Raw genomic sequence first — 20,883 nt, forward strand, 5'->3', positions numbered from 1 at the left:
GTCTGGCACGAGTGAGTTGATTTGTGCCAGGTCAACTCAAGGTCCACTGCAACATAGTAGCCGAATATTGATGATGACAAAATCCAACATGGGAGGTTAATGATTGTTCAAGCAGCTGAAAGAGTGAATGCATGAACAGACTTTGAGTGCCAGATACAGTAGGGAGCGAACAATACGCTCAGTAAAGAACAAGCGGTTGTTAAGTGCATGCTACACATGGAGACTGTGTAGGATTTGATATTTTAATCAAAATTGATATACGGAAAACAGAAAACCGTCCGTGTGGATAGGGAGTGGAAATTATGCAGAGTAAGCCTTGATTAGTTTAATTGTATGTGCAGAAATGTGGATTATAATCAGGACTCTCAATGCTGAAACCCAAATGATTACATTACTGCGTCAGACAAATGCTTTAAATAGACTAACCTTGGCTTTAGAAGTAAAAATATTCTTTATGTCCTTCATGCATTTCATTTATCATGACAGTAAAGCGGTCTTCACACAGAAACAGTTCATGCTATCGTTGCACAGCATCTATTTTTCAGGATCCCGCTACTTCAGTGCTGTACTTGACCCTTGTTCTTGTTCATGCTGCGCTCTGTCTTGCTGTTTTTATAGTTTGTGTATATTTATGTGGATTATTTTTCATGCAACTTCTCAAGACAAACAGATTTCATGTTTCATGCAGACTCGACAAATGGTGTATGAGCGCCGAAAAAGAAGAGGAAGAGAGTTCAGCGAACGACCTTAAATGACTCCACATCCGTCAGGTAAAACAAACAGATGTCCTCTTCATTTTCTGGCACAATAGAAGCAAACATAAAAGCTGTTTCTATGTAGTTTAGATAACGGCTACTATATTTCAACTTTAGATTCTTGAATGTGTGAAGTTTCCTCATGAGATGTCTAAGGTATTCAGACATTAATGGTGACGTGTGTAATTTCAATGTCATGGAAATGCAAAAATACTGACCTAAGATTAATTTCATATTATCAGCTTGACTCATGAATCCTGATGAATAAATCCTGTTTTACTGATCATCAAGTGTCGAGATAACTAGTGTGCACAGGCTGCTTCTTGCTTTTAAATTCTGGATTTATACCAGGTTATAATGTCCTTCCCTATAATTATTTTATAAATTATTGCTGCCATGCATTACTAGAAAATAATACACTAAAGGTCAAAAGTTTGGGGTCGATAGGATTTTTTAGTTAAAAGAAGTCTCTTCTGCTTACCATGTCTGCATTTATTTGATTAAAAATAAATACAGTAATATTGTAACAATATTACAATTTAAAAAAAAAACTTTTTAACCTAATTAAATTAGAAAGTTTTTTATTTAGTCATGTTTTGCACATTCATTTATTAGTGGATAGTGAAAAAGATGCACACAGAAGTGGTGCAACCTTTAAATGAATTCACTCCTTAAAACATTTAGTTTTTTTCTTCAAGTCCATTCCACCACGGTCACAGCAACCAGATATTTATTTACTAGCAACTAGAAAAGTCGGACAGCATAGACTTTCCGTTCTACATGTTAACATTCACACCACACAGCTGACTTCTGTTTTCACTGACATCTTCGATTGCTTTCTTTCTCTTCAATTGCTTTCCTCTATTTGTTTGGAGTGTCCTGTGGATATCCAAGACGTCAAGTGAAAACAACTTCTCAACATTAGTGATGGTATGCAACCTCATTTCAGACTCCATAGATTCATTTCACTTTCCAAAACAAAGCAGTAGATCGGTGCTTTTTGATTTCGTGAGGTTGTGCAATTAAAACACAGTGCTGCTTAATGGCTTGATTTTCTCAATCCGAGCTTTGATCAATACACTTAAGCCTGGGTTGGCTGAGGAGATGCAAGCATGCTTTTTCAATGAGATGTGTAAATAAAATGAGATTTTTGGAAGTTGATTAATCAATTATCGAAGTAGTTGCACCACTTCTGATTGGTTAGGCAGAGGAACTCTCTGGTGGAGAGCAGAAAGGTAGCGAACAAACACGAACGCAGGTGAATGGCTGCAGAGGAAAGTGTGATCTGTTTCCAATTCAGCAGAAACTCAAAGACAGCCTTCCCAGTTTACAAGCTGTTACAAACGGAAATGCATTCTACTTTTAAATGCATTCACTGAAACTGACTAGAAACAGACGGTTGATGAGGTTAATGCTTCGCAGGCAATGGTTAGGCAACAAACGGGATTTCAGATCTGATATTAGTGCTGTGGTTCCTTTATATTTCGATTGTGAAATTAAACTGCCATGTTTGCTTGGCAAGAGTGGCCCATCATTACGGTAACATATTGGTCAGTAATGAGACCCTCATTTTTACGATTCATTTATCTATTTAAGACATTTCAAGCAAAACCATTGTTTTTTCAGGCACTGGTCAATTTTGAGATTTGTGAGCCATTTCGCTTTCGTAACTTGACTTCTTTCAAACCAGTGGAAAGAAAACATCCAAAATACACAGTTAAATGACCATTTTATAACACTTTGCATCTGTGGATTTAAATTACAATACATATTTTTAAAAGCAGTTTATTTTTTAAATGATTTTATAGAACCTTTTTTTTTCTTTAAAAGTGGTCAAAGTGTATTTTTTCCTGGCTGTTGACAGTATTTTTTTGATTTATGGAGTCATAAAAACAGAGATCCAAAATTCATAAAATAATCTGTCAACAAGATGAAGAAAGAATTTTGAACCTTTCTTCATCCAATGTTCAGATTTTAAATGTAGAAATGTAAGCAAATTAGTGCATATTCAGTTAGGTAATGCCCTGTTTGCATAAAAACCCTTTCTGAAACCTTGTAATAAAAATCAGTTGTCTTAATGTGCTGTTTTTAAGCACGTATGATATTTTTCAGTTAAACTAATACAAATTGTAAACAAAAATTCAGTGCATAAAGAATGAGTTGTATAGTGTTTGTAATGAACATGCTTTCAGTTTCTGATTCAAAATTCATGTTGCATTCCATTTTTGGGTAAAACAATGTCTACTTGGTGTAACTGTACCCTGGTCTGCAAGCCATTTATTTGTCTAATATAAAAACCCTTTAAATGGTTAAAAACTTCCCCAGGTCCTGTCTGGATTCCCCACGGCTATCCAATGACTTCTGCACTAGAACACAGAGCAGCAGTACATGGTGGGAATGAAGTGAGTGATGGTTTGTGGTAGTGCCTTACCCTGTAAATCAAGTCATTACTGCCACTGTGCACCAGTAAAAGTACTAAACCTTTGAAAACGGCACAGAGAGAAAGAAAAGGAACATCCTTAGTTTACAAGCAGACTCTAATACATGCTTAAAATTCTTCAGTTTGCAATCAAGATCGAGTCTTATAAACAAACACATAAAGTTTAATGCTTCCTGGGTAAATGTTAGTATGACTGCTGTGTGAGCTGACATCCCTGCTGATACAAGCCGTGTTTCCATGACCCATCATGCATTGCCCAGCAGCACACGCTGGGATTGATGCCTGGACCAGATGCCAACGGATGTTACACAACTCAAGTGTGGCATTTAGCAATCAAGCATCATTGTGTCATATGAAGCTTTCAATACTTTTCTGTGGAAAAGAGGGAAGAATGTAACATTAACTAGACTAGGTAGAAGAATTAGACTAAAACAATTGTTAACCGAAATATTAACATTTGTTTGGATTTGGAGAAATGTAGCATTCCATCATTTGCTCACCAATGGATGCTCTGCAGTGAATGGGTGCTGTCAGAATGAGAGTCCAAACAGCTGATAAAAAGCATCACTATAATCCACAAGTAATCCACACTACTACAGTCCATCATTTAACATCTCGTGAAGTGAAAAGCTGTGTGTTTGTAAGAAACAAATCCATCAAGATTTGCTTAACTTCAAACTCTCGCTTCTGATGAAAATACCATAGTCCATAATCCATAATAACGCTCCCTCCTTAAAAAAAAAAAGTCCTTCTCCTGTTGTCCTTCACATCAAAATTGACCAACATATTTGCTTAGAACTGTTTTGGACTGTTTTGACTTGTAAACATTTCTCTCCTGATTCAGATGAGTTTAGAGAGCATTAATATGGATAGAGGACTCGTATTTTGGTTAGAAATAACAGATAAAAACATCCTAACAATAGATTTATTTCTTACAAACAAGATTATTTACACTTCGTAAAATGTTAATTGATGAACTGGAGTGGTGTGGATTATTGTGATGTGTTTATCAGCTGTTTGGACTCTTATTCTGACGGCACCCATTCACTGCAGAGCATCCACTGGTGAACAAGTGATGGAATGCTAAATGCAAAATGTCCATACTACTAAATTTTGTAATTTCTGATTTATTTTAGGAAAAGGTCAGAATAATTTCTCCATCATCACTATTAAAAATAATTTTTGAGCTGTAAATTAAAAACAAAATTATTGGTGGAAATTTTTCAGTTTTTCAGTAATGTTTCACTTTTTTATGCTATTTTTTATTTATTTTGTTTTATTTACTAGCCATTTCTTTGTGCAAATTAATTTATATAACAAACTTCAGTAGTGATACAAAGAATCAGATTCCATCTGATTTTGATTGCATCCAATAAAAACAGTTCCACAAAACTCCTGCATGACCTCTGTTGACCCCGCATGTTTGCAGTGGAATAGCCTGTTATTTGGAGATGAATAATTATGCTGTTTCTGTTCTTATTTAGGATGCAGTGTTTGTGCACATGCTGTGTCTCACCCAGCTCGATCGTTCACATCTGTGGAGATGAAAGGCGAGGCAGAGAAACGCTTTCATATGCCAAAGGAAGCATTTCATTGCACGCTGTGCAAAAACAACAAGACTACATTTGTGTGTGTGCATCACACTCCATTATTTGAGCCACCCAGACAGAAAAAGAGCCAGTCAAGAAGACAAGGTTGCATCACCATCCACAGGCTAAATATATACATCATACGGTCATTCCCAGTTACTAAAGTTTGGATCAGTACCATTTTGTTTGTTTTTTTTTAATTAATTTTCTATTCAGCAAGGGTCCATTAAATTGATCAAACATGACATCAAAGACATTTATAATGTTACAAAAAGATGTTCAAATGATGTTGTTCTTTTGAACTTTTTGTTCATCAAAGAATCCTGTAAAAATTGATAATAATGAGAAACGTTTCTTGAGCAGCAAATTAGAGAAGACTGGGGTAATGATGCTGAAAAATTCTGCTCTGCATCACAGGTATAAATAACATTTTACAAGATACTCAAATAGAAAACACTTATTTTATAATCATGTTTCAGAATACTAGTTTTTGCTGTATTTTTGATCAAATAAATGTAGCCTCAGTGAGGAGAATAGACTTATTTCAGAAACATTAAAAAGTTTTTTATGCAATTATTCCAAACTTCTGAATGGTAGGGTATATCTAAATATATTAAATAAAATATTACAATGTTATTTCATTATTGGCACATTTTTAGTAACATTATTTAATGCATCGAGTTATAGGTTTTCTTGTATCAATCTCTCATAATATTTAGAATAACATTATTTATCTTACTGTATTACTGTATTTTCTGTCATATTTTGCTTTTCCAATTTCACCCAATGACACTATTTTTGATGGTTAAACCAAGTCGTAGATGTTTTGTTGACGAGCATGGCACTGTTCATCTGCTGGTAGATGTTGGAGCAGCCATGGATGGCCATTCAGCACAAACACAAAGGTATACTTCTCAAGTAATGTAAGTGGGTCATCAAGCATTTTGACTGTTGTATAAAATATTATGTTCCATCAGTCAAACTCTGCCTGCAGTGTAATAAGAGATGGAAACTTTGCTCAACATCCAGTGTCTAGTGTATGAAGAGAGACTGAGCACTAGAAACAGAAGTTATTGATGTATTTATTTTGTAACCAGAGATCTGACTGTGGTCTTCTGTGTGCTAACGTCCTGGGGTTGCTTTGGAGGAGCAGCGTTTGCCAGAGGACACACCTAACCATTTCTTCAGCTTGAGTCAGCATCTGACCAAAGTGCAAAGCGTTTCTGTCAGAAGATAACAAAAGATCACAGTCGATGGTCTTTAAGAGAGCTCCAAATGCATCATCATGGCATGTTTGTGCTTCTGTTGTCTGTTGAAATGGTGCATCCAGGTCAAGTGAATGCGCTCATGCTGATTCTTGGAAATCACACTGAACTCGGAGTTAATGTGTTACAAGCCAATTAAAACAGAATGAACAAATATAAGACACTGATTATACTAACATCTTTTATTTTATTTATTATGACATTGATATAAAGATTTGGCAGACAGTTTATTTATTTATTTATATACTTTTGAAGTATTTTTTATTTTAAATTTTGATGTCAATTTTTTTTTAAAGCCATCTGAATATTAGGTGGATGTTTTGGGGTTCAGCATGGCAATCTTTCTTATTTCTATACACTTATTTTTTATTTATTGTTCATGTGAGAATTTGTATTTTTAATATTTTCTTAATAAAGCCATCTGAAAATATGTGCTTAGATGGCACACTTTCTGTACATTTCTATTCTTTTTATTTTCAAATGTTTGTCAATTTGTTTTTATATAGCTATCTGAAAATGTAGACATTTTATGGTTCTCTTTGGCAAGCTGTTTATTTCTGTACTCAAGTTTGATGGCAATGTTTATTTTTAGAAAGATATCTGAAACATGGGGGATGTTTTGTGATTCTGCATAACAAACAAGTTTTTATTTCTAAATATTAATGGTTTATTTATTTATATATTATTATTGTTATTTTAATTTTGATGTCAATATGAATTTATAAAGTTTTCTGAAAATGTTATGGACATTTTGTGGTTCTGGATGTCAAACGGTTTTATTTCTATACATTTCCAAATTTTACATTTTGATGTCAGTATTTATTTTTATAAAGCTATCTGTGAATGTGGTGAACTGTGTTTTTATTTCTGTAAATTTCTTTTTAAAATTTTCATGTCAATGTTTACTTTTATAAAGCGATCTGGAAACATATGGTGGACATGTTGTGGAGCTGTACAACAAAATTAAAATCCGTTTTGACAGCTGTGTTACTTGTTGTGACAAAACTGTGCTTAGTTTATATAAATATGCGTAATCAGTCAAGAAAAACAATGCTGAAATATTAAAGCTAAAGCCCAGATAGGGTTTAAATGCATCTGTGATCTTTCATGTAAAAAGTCCAAATCTATACACGCCTCAATTGAGATCTGACGCATATCTGGACCATACAGCAGCTGTAGACAAACACGTACGTGTACTCGATAATTAAGAGTGTTCATGCCTTCTGGACTGTTACCAAGAAAAGATTTAATAAACATGGTAACAACACATCCTTAAAGTGCATCGGTTTCAGATTTCACTTCCTTGTCTTGACCAACATCTTTCATCTTCTGCCAAATTTGTGCACAGAAATGTTCACTTTAACCATGGCATGCAATGCATGCATCAATTTTTAGTTGTTCTAAGACAGGACGTTCCATACATAGACTTGCTTAAAATACAGGAAGACTTTGGATGTGGACACAAAGTAAAGGGGACTGAAACCAAACGGTTTGTTAAGTGGACTCCCAATAACGTCTGAAAATAACTAAAGTTAAAAGAAGTGCAGTCACATGGGTGTTTATTGTGCATTTCTTAAGCCACGTTTGCAGTAGTTAGAGGACTGAACTTTATTTCCGTGCCAAACTTAAATTGGCTTTAATCACGAGCGCTGCACAAACGCCTCTATGAAACATCATGAGATGACTTTGAAGGTTCAGAAAAGCATATTGCCTATCACGACTGCACTGTTTGACTGGCAAGTATCAAATCTGTAAAAAGCAGTTTGCATCATATTTATATAGTATGATATATAGTATTTATATAGTATGGCTTATATTGTATAATATATTAAAAATTATGGAGCTCATACTCAAAAGAAAAAATAATTTATTTAAAGGCCCAAACTGAGTAAAATTGGTGCAGATGCTGATATTTATATGGCCAAAAGAAAGATGAAATTCAGATGCTCGTTATGTAAATCAGTAAGATCTTAGATTGCATGAAACAGATCTATATAACAGACTACTTTAAAATAAAATAGACTCAATGTTTTGAGGGAAAATGGTTAAATATTATTTACCTTTTCACAAAAAACTAAAATAAAAAAACATGCATTAAAAAGCATGCATAACATATATTATGCTAGAAAAAATACTGGTAACACTTTAGAATAAGGTTCCATTAGTTAATGTTAGTTAACTACTTTCGTTAACATGAACTAAGCAAGAACAATCCTTCTACAGCATTTATAAGTCTTAGTTCATGTTAATTTCAACATTTACTAATGCATTATTTAAATCAAAAGTTGTGCTTGTTAACATTAGTTAATGCACTGTGAATTACCATGAACTAACAATGAATAACTGTATTTTCATTAACTAACATTAACGAAGATGAATAAATACAGTAATAAATGTATTATTCCTTGTTTGTTCATGTTAATTAATACATTAACTAACATTAACTAATGGAACCTTATTCTAAAGTGTTACCAAAATACTTTCTCATGGAAGCCCATTTCCGCCACTAAATAAAAAATAAAAAAATTGTGACTTTTTATCCTGCAATTCTGACATGTTTCTCAAAATTGCAAGATATAAGCCTGTAATTGCATGTTATATATAATTGTGTGATCTAAAGTTGCAATGGTAACACTTTATTTTAGGGTCTCTTAACTAGTTGCTTATTAGTATGCATATTACTAAAATATTAGCCATTTATTAGTACTAATTAAACACATATTAATGCCTACATCGCTAATCCTATCCAATACCTAAACTTAACAACGACCTAACAATAACTATTAATAAGCAGCAAATTAGAAATTTATTGAGTCAAGTATAATTTTCTATAAGTGTTCCCTGTTCCAAAATTGTTACTGTTGCAATTGCATGAAGATGATTCAGAATTGCAAGAAAAAAATCTGAATTGTTAGACTTGCGCCAGTTCATGTCCCACAATTCAGTCTTTATAACTCACAATCGCAAGAGAAAAAGTTGAAATTGAGAGTTTGTCATGCAGTTCTGAGGAAAAAAGTCCAAATTGTGAGAAAAAAAGAACTGTGAGATAAAAAAAAAGTAATTCGTTATTTTTTATTCATCTATTACTAGATATTTTTTATTTAGCGGCAGATGGGCTTCCATACGATTATAAAAACACTGAGATTCTTTATCTAAACACACACACACACCATAAGTCCCTAACATCCAATCTACTCTTTAAGCAAAAGCCATTGTAATCAATGACGCTGCAATGGTGCCAAAGTAGACATGTGTAAAGCAACAATTTAAATGATGCATTTAATGTTGCATGCTCTAATTGGAAACATATTCTCTAAACAAGAGCGGTGACATGACAGATCCATTTTTATCAAGTTAAATGGGCCTTTTAGTAAAAACGGCGTGTGAATCTGTGAAACAGCAGGATTATGTATGCTGTTTTAATGTCTTACTTCCTTAACGTGTGAACGTTTGACTTCTGAGCGCATACAGTAACACAGAACTGCATGTTATAATCTGCGTCATTTTCACGTCCAAGAATTTTGATGCAAGAAAATAAATCAGTAATTTAGCCATTTAATACTATGTGAACTAGTAAACACAGCAAAAGGCCAAAGCCAGCTTAAGAGCAACAGTGGCATTTGCAGTATTGAAGTGTGTGTATGTGTGTGTCTGTATCTTTCACGCTCCATAACTCATAAAACCATACATCTGCTGCATAAATTTTAATGAGTACATGGCTTGAAATACACCGATTATCATGTTTTATTTCCTGGCTGAGGGATATTTGTGCAGAATGCATGGTTTTGCCTTTAAGCTATTGGCCCATGTTCGCAACAATAAAAAAAAAAAAAAAAAAGGATATAGGTAGTTTCCCAAGATTTCACACATGTTAGAAGAAAACTCTAAAATATCTTAATATCATAGAAGTTATAGCCTGTTTCACGATGCAAACACTGTTTTTATTTTGGAGCCCATTTTCACAGGTTGATTTCACTACCATAAAGATTGTAATAACTCTTAATAGCACATTCCGTACAATTGGCAATTGCTTCCCAATCACTTGATCAAACCAATTAATTTGCTTTATCAAGTCATACATAAATACCCTCTGGGCAAAATTCGCATAAAAAGTAATTTTAAACAAAAGAGGTTTCATTGAACAACCTTAAATCTAAGTTATGGTGTCTGATAACAGTTAGCTAGCAAAAGTGCATGGTTGCATGCTGAACATTTCACAAATTTCTGTGCATATATGGGATAAACAAGTCAGACGAGATTGAACACAACTGACATTGACAGAAAACACAGACAGAAAGATACCCTGTAGTCCACCATAACCTAAGCTCAAGTGCCACTCTTCAAATACTAAAATAACATTGACTGTGAAAGTCGTCTAGTACTCTTCAGGTGACTTTGCCTTTGACATATTATTTGCAGTGACAAAGTGACCATAAGTAAGTTAGAAATTGCAACAAAGCAGCAGAGTTTATCTGAAGCTTATGCAACCTGCATTGCTGTATTCAGTATAGTAGGAACAAACCCAGCAGCACAGGCACAAGGAATGCCCCTTTCTACTCTAAAACAGCAAGAAATATTGCCACTTTTAAGGAGACCGACAATCAGGATCTGTGTTCTGGCCTGATTACAGTGCTCTGATAATCCACCTCAAAGTGCTCGGCGTCAGAACACGGCCAGCTGTGAGGCTTCGTCTGATGAATTACAGGGAGTTAACTCTCTTAAGTAAATGTAAATCTTTCTACCCTCCCTACAAAAATCCCTTCAAGCGATTTCATATAATAGCAGTGATTGAATTTGCATCTGGTGGGCGAGATGCATCATTTTTGACCCGGACCAATTCATTTATCACACCACTGGCAGACTGCTGAAACAATGCAGTGCAAAAGTTATACGCTGCCCCTTTAAATTTCAAGGCCTACTAATGGATTGTTTTCGCATATGCAAAATAAGAAAAATTACAAACGATAAATAACCTACAAAACCTACTGTACTGCATGCCAAAAGTTTGCATGGCATTCAATCCAGCTAGTGCCGAAGGTCTTCTCATAAAGGTTCAGTGACGTTAAGATGTGGTGAGTGATTGAAGGCGTTTCTGCTACAGCTCTTGAACATCATATGGGAATAGTGTTCATAATGTAGGATGCAGCTGGTCTTATAAAAATGACCTCATATTCATTTGAGGCCATTACACAAGCGTACACAGCAATCATTGGACATAATGAGAGCTATAAGGTCTCTGCCCATAACAGTACTGAGCTCTCACCGTGTTTAACAGTTGGCAACACGCGTTACGGGCTGAACGCATCCTTTTGTTTTCTCCTGAAATCAGGAAACATTTAAAAAGTTCCTTTGTAAATCGCTGAGGATTTTGTGTTCATTACTCAAGGTTGTCAGTTTTGAGGGAGATCCCAATGTGATTAACAAGTAAAACATTTGAATTGTGTTCAATAAGACTAGGGATGTTTACTAAGAATCGAAAAGATTATTGTGATTATGAATGCAGATGCATTGCATTGCCCACTGTCCTGTTAAACAAACTTGAACTAATGGTTCACCCAAAAATGCAAATTTGCCAAAAATGTACCCACCCTCAGGCCAACCAAGATGCAGATGAGTTTGTTTCTTCATCAGATTTGGAAAATGTAGCATTCCATAGCATTTATGCATTAATGATGGATTTGTTTCTTACATGCACACAGATTTTGGCTTCATGAGATGTTAATTGATGGACAAGAGTGATGTAGATTACTTGTGGATTATTGTGATGTATTTATCAGCTGTTTGGACTCTCATTCTGACGGCACCCATTCACTGCAGAGGATCCATTGCTGAGCAAGTGATGCAATGCTACATTTCTCCAAACTCATCTGTTGAGCAATTTATTTTTTATTTTTGGGTGAAGCTTTCCTCTAACTTACCTTGTTTCACAACTTTAAACTGTTCTGCCATGTCAGTAGCTGAACTGAAAGACAAAAATGTAGTTACTTTGAAAACTCTCAAATCATTTGTAGTTGTCAGGTCTATTAGATAGATTTTGTTTGCAGATAAGTATTTAAGTTTATCTGAATGTAACTTACTTTAGCTTGCTGTTTTAGTTATTTTTACCCTCAGTGTAGCAGCTTGAGTTTGGAAATGCAAAATCACAGCAATTGAACAATCAGTTCTGAGATGGTGTGCCAGTAACAAAATCCCAGGATAAACCTCAGTTGTCAAGCTGTTGATACAGTTTCTCCAGTCAAACATTAGACAAGCTTTCATGATTTAACTTATCCCAGACTAACTTCAGGTTTTAGTGCTACATATGTTTTCAGTTGTCCTGTTTATGTTGCATGTTTTTTTTTTTTTTGCACTTATGCAATGCTTTATGCAGCTCTATTACAATGAACAATTATAGTTTTAGGAAACCAGTAATGCTCATGGGGCACTCATATTCTTCCTTGAAGGTTTTGGGCATAAAAATCCATTACCTCACATTACGTATGTAAATAAAGTTTATTCAGAACACCACAGATGACGTATTGTCAACGATTCTGCAAACGACAATAATACTCCAATAAACGGAGACTGTAAAATTCTTTAAGATCAATATACACACCCTATTGTCTCTGTGGTGCAATAAATCTTTTGCATCAGCCATAAAAGATAATATGCAAGCCACTTCATGTTGATGCTCTTGTAATGGTATAGGGACTCACTACATTTCTGGTAATTATAAGATTGTGCGGTTGATTAAATGGCTGATTAATTTAACTACAGATTATGTAAAAAGTTCAATGCACTTCAAAACAAGCAATACCACAGTAGATCTGCAAAACTGCTCAGTAAATGTGGGAGGTCCGGCGTCACAGCGCAGAAATTCTCTGCATTCATGTCAATTGTGATTTTATGGCTCCTTCCATGATGTTTGCCTTCATTTCCACCTCGTTCTGTTCCCTGATGTAAAGCTTCTTGGAAAATGCAATTTTACTGCGTCAATGTGATTTTATGTTGCTCTTTTGTATCCATTAACAACTGCAAGGTGTGGAGAAAGACAGACTTGTTAAAACGGGTGTTTCATTTTTAGAATTTGATTTGGGATCAAGGTTCCACTTCAGAACTCTGACATTCATTTTGTTGCTATATACAACAGGAAAGTCCAAAAACATCGAAAAATCAAACCGATTTCTAAAATAACAATGGCTTGCAGTTACATTTCTAAAGTTTGAGGTTAAGGTCTCTTATAGTCAGCAAGGCTGCATTTATTAGATCAAAAATACAATACAAAAGAGCAATATTGTGAAATATTTGTAACAAATATAAATAAAATCTATTCTATTTAGGTTTTAAAATGTAATTTATCCCTGTGATCAAAGCTGAATTTTCAGCATCATTCCTCCAGTCTTCAGTGTCACATGATCTTCAGAAATCATTATATTATGCTGATTTACTGCTCAAGAAACATTTCTGATTATTATCAATGTCGAAAACAGTTGTGCCGCCTCATTCTTTTGTGGAAACCTTGAAAGGTTTTTTTTTTTTTTTCAGGATTTCTTGAAAGTTAAAAAGAAAAAAAGTTACTTTTGAAAGTATTAACATTTTCTAAAAAGCGGACACCCTACTAATGTTTCAGAAAAATGTTCCATAAACGGTGCATCTGTGCAAACATTTTAGAAGCATTATTAAGGGCCAGAGAACTTTGCATGAACATTCTATTAAAGTTGCTTTTAGAATGAATGTCTGTTAACTTTGAGAACCTTGCCATAGTTCTAAGAACATTCCCTTTTAGCTGGGAAGCCATATTCATATGATAAAAATATCAGTAAGGTGAGTCCACAAGCCAGTGAGCTGCGCAGAACAATGCATTTTAACCACAACCGCTCTACATCAGAAACAGACTGAGAAACAGCCAGTGGCTAGATCTCCGTAATGAGTGTTTATAAAGCTTTCAGCTCTTCAAGCGTGTCAGGCACAGCGGGCGTTTCTGGGGGTGGAAAGAAACCCTGAACTCCTATAGAGTCACCGTGGCACTTCGGTTCTTCAAGGTCAGCCAGTCAGACAGATCTGAGCAAGCATTTGTTATGTCTAGAAGATGACAGCTGAGCCGCAGATATTCTCTACCTGTCAGAGAGTGATGCATTCGGCAGACAGCCAATGATGTAAGCCTTGAGAGCTACTACTAGAAAGCTACGGAAAATATCACTCCATACACCAAAAAGAAAATATTGAACAAACAGATATGCACAAGGGAATCCAAGCTAACCGCACGGAATATATTTCAAGAGATGCTCAAATGTGAGTTGTACAATCAAATACAATTAACCAGAAACTAATGCACTCATATATCACACCCACAAGGAGGGTCCAAAGGGAATTGAGAAATTAATGAAGGTTTTCAAACACTTCCCACATCTTTCCTCTATTGGCTGTGATGTTTCTACAGGTTTCTCTGAAGTCAACTGGAGGTGAAGACTAGCCTGTGTGTACATTTTTGATATGAAACAATATGAAAAGCTGATAAAACACTACACCATCTCCATGTAATCCAAAGGGTATAATGCTGTATATATCTGTAGGCTATAGGATGATCAAGAGCTAAATCAAATAAGAGGTTAATTATTATTGAAATTATTTTATTATGTCAGGATTAAGAAACATGACTGAAATACGTAGGAAAACTGTTGAATGATTTCGACCGCAAAGTGTCATGAATGGTCAGTCAGATATAAGTAATAATGCAATAATGGAATAAATATATCCAACTATGAAAGTTGCATTGATATCAAATAAATCCAAAAATTACATTTCATAATAGCACAACCATATTTATTTAATTCAGTGATACCATCCCTAAAGAACCTTTCAGTTAGAACCCTTCAATTCTTAAAATAACCTTTTGTTACTATAAAGAGCCTTGTTTGGATTGGAAAGGTTCCAGGAATCTTAAAGGTTCTTCATGGAACCATTAATGCCAATAAACCGCCTATATTTGTAGCACATGACTAATCCCATCCAAACCTGCGGCTTTCCAGATGAAGACAAGCCCTCTCTGACATACACTTACACACACTAAACAAGTCTAAACATCAGATGCTGTCGTGGGAATGAAGTGTCACTTACACATACTGAATGTTCAGAATCACATGCTACTCCTAATGCTTTTCTGGTATGTATACAATATGCACAATATTTATATGCATGGAATTACAGGATACATTACTACATGAATGTACAGCATACAGTATATACAAATGAGCACATTGCATGAGACAATGTATCCCAGACTGCATTGCACTCAATTTAGAGTCTGACTAATGATCTGTAAGCATCATAAGTTGTGACTGCAACCTTTTTAAGATCAGACTGACAAAAGATGTTCTGTCCTTATACAAGAACAAGGAATGCCTTGAAGCTCAAACATGGTGCTAGCAACACTGAGGCCATGGGTTCGATCCATGAGTTGTGTAGCTTGAATGCAATGTACAGTACAATAAACCATTTTGGATAAAAGTGTCTGCCAAATGCAATACTTCAGCATACAATGGTTTGAAATGCTGATTGTTACATAATTTACATTTATGGATAACAGAAAAAAAAAACATTTTGCTAGCATGCATGTCTCAGAATCCATTTGAACATTGCATTTCACGACTTCAAGTAATGAAATGTATTAGATCTTCATCTGAAATCACGTACTCTTTACAAACACCAAAGAACAAAACAAGAAGATACAGATTTCCTGCTCTCTGGTTCATAACCTCCTCCCAGAAGAAAAAGAATGAACCTAACTTGATTTTGTTGCACTATCCCACAGTCCTGAAAGAGCATCAGATATACAGAACAAAGACAGACATGGAGTTCGCAGCCAAAATTCCCTATTTTCCCATTACGGGAAACTCCAGGCATTTGCATAACCCACAAAGCATGTTGATGAACTGACACGCATCCATCCAAAATAGTTTTTCCATGTGCGACAAGACGTTTCTGAGATGTAATTCCTCAGTTCCTCAGTAAATTCTCCGCTGTCTGTTATTTTTTCCTATAACTCCCTTTTCCATGAGAAATCATGAGGAGCTACTCCGAAGACCTACAAATTACAACGGCGCTGGGTTACACTTAAAGTATCTAATGTATAAAACAGGCTTTATATTAATTTCAGCTCATTTTTTGAAAAATGAAGTCATGCAGAAGGGTGACATGTGTGTAATCATCCCTGGAAGAGCATCATTATTCTCTATGAAGGATTCCACTATTTCATCTGAGATCCTGAATTGTTTGGAATATAGTTGTATTGTGTATGACAGCTACATTAAACACCTACAGGTGTGGTAATGCACTGAAATGTGTGGTTGCTACTGGACCAAATCAAAATAACTCAAAGTCTCTGTGATATTCTGCTCTCTAGATATGGGATGTGTCTCAAAAAGTAGGACAAGTCTAAAAGAATTTCTGCTCTTTTTTTTTTTTTTTTATCAGCCACCAGGCCAAAGTTGCAAATGCAATCGTATAAAAGAGTGACAGCACATGATTGCATGATTTTAGCTATAGCGGTCTTTAAGCTTTATTAGGGGTTAGATCACTAAACCAAACTTTGAGCAATAATAGCAATGCTTGCTTCAGCAAACGCCACTAATAATGGCCATAAACGCTGGACTGTTTTAGCAGTATAGGTAGCTGTAGGGAAGCACGATTCTCGTTCTCTGACTCACTGCCTCTTTATGCGAGTTATTGAGTTTCCAGACGCGGTTGATCTGGGGTGAAATGTGGCAGTGGAAACATATCCTCCTTTCCCTGACGAGCTGTTAGAATGTTCTAGTGAGAGACTCAGACAGACCGACAGAGAGGCAAGAAAGAAAAGATGATATTATGAGGGAAACAATATGCGGCCCTGTTCTATGTCACCTTTCCAGAAGAAAAAGGTTTTCTTTACACAACCAGCCTGACATCTAGTGGCGACACACACTTTAGCGTGCGGCTCTCATGTATGAAACAGTCTTTCCCTCATAGCTGAAAAATGAGCTCATGTTATTTTGGAATTGTTACCCAGGACGCTGGACGCAGATGCCCTGCATAACGGGAACTGAGTGAAGATTCCGAATGGAATTATGTTCAGAATGGAATATTAGTGTCCTACTGTTCAGCTGACACTGTATAGGCAACTGTCTACTATGTTTTAAAAATGTTAAATGAAACACAAATAAGTGGCGTTTTAACTAAATATAATTAATTCAAATATTTCATCCACTTGCCTTATCCTGATTATGCCGCCCTTAGTCACAACAAGAAGGCTGAGGTTCCGTTCACAGATGTTTAAAGGGGTCATCGGATGCTACTACATGCACTTTTACAAGTTGTTTAAACTGAAATGTGTGTTGGCAGTGTGCGTACACAACCACCCTATAATGATAAAAATCCAGTGTTGTTGTTGTTGTTGTTTTTTTTCTACTAAAATCTTTACCCCTTTCTCAAATTGAGCAGATCTCAGATGCCTGTCTTTGTGATGTCACAGAGACCTGCCTTTCCCACGATAGTTTGATTGACAGTAGTGTTTCCACAAACAACAAAATCTTAAAAAATGCAGAGTCAAAGGGAACCACAATGAATGACAGATGTTTCTTAATTGCTCAGATGACATTTCTATTCTGAAATTGGAAATGATTCTAACATCTATCTAGAAGGGTTTTGATATGACATTCACTGCTATTTCACATTTTCAGATACTCCAAATCAAGCTACTCTCCTAGTGACGTGCAATTATATGTTTCAACCACAGATGGCGAAAGTACAGAGCCACGCACATGGCATGCAGGAAAAAAGTATGCTAAATTCTGCACACGATTTACTAATTCGTTCCCTCAGTTTGATAAATTGTGTACACGATATAGCAAATCGAGGGATTACTTTTCTTTTCTTGTCATGTGCGGGGTTCCGTATGAAAGAGAGGCCATTATGGACAAAGTTTTATTCCACTCACCTTGATATGAACAAATACTGTACAAGTGTCACTAAATTGTTCCTTTTTGTGTATTGTTCATCCCATGCATTGCAGAAAATGTGAAATTAGCATGCAAATGTTCCTAGTTATCCTAAAAGAGGTTTATCAAGTTACTTTGCCATATCTAATTTTATTGGAGGTTACTCATTCTACCTCATGTGCTATTTAAATTATTTAATGTTATGGAAAATCATTTTCAACATGTGGAACCACTGTGCACATTTCAGTTGAATTAAGCCAAAGAATTATTTATTTGACACTAAATTATAGCATAAGGTTAGTTATATAGCTATTTGCACATATGTCTGTTTGATATATCATTTTATTAAAGCTAATGCAACATAGATTTCACAGATAATTAATAACTAAAAGTGTGTTTATTGTGGCATCAACAACATTAAATCCGCATATGGATCCATTTTGCCATTATGAACATTTCCATGTCCAAGAAAATGACCAGCTCAGAGTTGAAATATGTAATTATGTTAATACCCTCATGATGTGAATGCAGCATAAATGCAAGATTACTCCTAATTTAATTCTTGTGAATGAAGTCAAACTGTTTTCCGAAAGCAGTGAAGTGTAATATAAGAAGCTAAAGCATCAAGTCTGTGTTTATTCTCACTCTTTCATAAGCTCTTTAACTGCAGGGCAAGAATTAATCATGTCCAAACCTGAAGCGCTGCCATGATGGGATCTTCCCGGTTCATCTCCTCAGAATGACAACATGCAGAGGTGACCATCATCCATGCCACAAAATAACCAGGGAATCGTTTAAGGGCCTTTTTTGTGACTAAAATAAAATTGTTACTTTCCTCTCACTTTTTCCTAAATAAGAGTAAAATAACTATTCTTCAATGTGGTGACAAACATTCTCTGCATCATTGTTTTAATTATAATGACTTCGGTTTCTATTTTTGGGTTGGCATTCCTCCTCCTCCCTGTATTTATTCACAATGATTCCACAGTTCCAACCAGTTCATCCACCTGGTTTACTGTAACCAAAGTTCCACTGTTGTGCATGGAAACACTTACAGCGGGTCGGTGGGCATGGGTGAATCACAGGGAAAAAGGTTATGCAAAGTTTTCTGAGGTTAAAATCTATTCCCATCTGTGGTATCAGCAGACTGGAACATCGCCATCACATCGAATGCCATGCTGCTTCAAAGAATCAATTTCCAGATTTGATTTGTCTTTAAATTCCAGTTCTGATACCAAGCCTTGAGCAGTTCAGTCCCTCCGAAAGTTTCTGATTTAATGAAGGGAGCAGCAGTAAAGAGACAAGTAATTAGCAACAGAAATAAGATGAGGGCATATCTCGAACCTGGACCACGCACATGAGCACAAAGGGTTAATGAATCAGAAGATTATAATTAATGTTATACATGAATTCAATTCCCTAACCTATGGAAGCCCATTTCCACCAAAAAGTAAAATACATGTCCTGATAATTCATAATTATGAGATGAAAAGTTTTGACTTTAGTCATAATCATGTTTTAATCTGTCAATTTTGACTTATACTGTAATTATGATTTAGTATCTCATAATTTGACTTGGCGTCTAATATTTTTTACTTAATGTCAAAATTATGACTGTATCTTAATTTTGTCCTTTTATCCCATAATTATAACTTAGTATTTCTTAGTAACACTTAGTATCTCTTATTTAATAATTGTTACTTGTATGTAATATTTTTGACTTTCTGTGTAATAACTAGGATTTTTAGGTCATAATTATCAATTAATATCTCAGAATATTAACTTAGAGTGTATTCACACCTGGAAAGTCTGCTAGTTCACTTGCTTTGCTCCAGACCAAATAAAATGTTTATTTTATTTTATTTTATTTTTTTAAGCTTTGCTTTCCCACACCCCTTTTTGCAAGTGAACCAGAAACTGTAAACAGAACCACACGTGCTTAAGGTCATCCACTCATTGGTTCATCCATTCAATCGTACCAGAGTTAATTTGGAAGGGGAACGAGACCACCTCTTCTGCTGGGTTTCAGTACAGTTGTTTGGTGTGCAACCAGTCTCATAATTTTGACTTATTATCTCAGAAATATGATTTAGTGTATTATAATATATTTTAAATGTCTATATTAAGACATAGTATCTAATAATGAAAATTTTATTTTGTATTTGACTTAGTATATAACAAACGACACTAACACACCATCAGACACTAACCCTGTTGACGTGCATCACAGCATCAAAAGTGACAAAAGTCAGAATTAATTTAACCAGAAATGGATATAAAAATGTAAGGTGTTAATGTTCGTATGCACAGTGAACTTGAATTAAAGATGAACTGCATGCATATCTTTATAAATGTGGCCCCTGTGTTCCAACGCTCCAGTGCTACTCAAAGAGGGATTTACGAGAAAGTTGAAAAATACTTATCAAGTGACGACGGTCCCTAAAGCATTACGTGAACATGCTCGAGACAGACCCGGATAACCTGTTGCTTTAAATACGCTACGCTAATGGCAAAGTGCCGACCATGGTTCCTGGACCTCCAGACGTGAGCAGCACTGAGATGACACTGGATTTATGATGAGTGAGCTCTTGTTTTTTAATGAGTGGAAAACAGAACCATGGGCCATGTTCACATATCTGGCTCGCAACGGCTTCCAGCTGTTGGACACGTCCCATTCGACAAGCAATAAAGATGGTATGAAAAAACTTAAATAGCAATGCTGTGTGCATGAGATGCATAATAGTCTACATGTGAGAAAGAATGAGACACAAGAGAGTGACAAAAGGGCCACAGAATTAAAAGGTGCTGTTACACATATTACAGATCATGAAACAGTACTGTGGATGTACCATCAAATACTAAATGTACCATGGTACATAAAGT

The 20,883-nt window shown here is 35.4% G+C and overlaps 2 long non-coding RNA genes across 2 annotated transcripts in view; one reads left to right on the forward strand and one right to left on the reverse strand.

The window, feature by feature from the left end:
• The window catches only part of LOC127983472 (uncharacterized), a 49,537-nt gene that overhangs the window by 8,314 nt on the left and 20,340 nt on the right, over positions 1-20,883 (reverse strand). The window lies entirely within an intron of this gene.
• LOC127983473 (uncharacterized) lies at positions 163-7,039 on the forward strand. The gene is made up of 4 exons (XR_008160451.1): positions 163-309; positions 689-1,685; positions 3,081-3,157; positions 4,680-7,039. It is a non-coding gene; the product is annotated as an uncharacterized LOC127983473 (long non-coding RNA).

The sequence above is a fragment of the Carassius gibelio genome, chromosome B20 (assembly GCF_023724105.1).
Source record: "Carassius gibelio isolate Cgi1373 ecotype wild population from Czech Republic chromosome B20, carGib1.2-hapl.c, whole genome shotgun sequence".
Classification (NCBI taxonomy): domain Eukaryota; kingdom Metazoa; phylum Chordata; class Actinopteri; order Cypriniformes; family Cyprinidae; genus Carassius; species Carassius gibelio.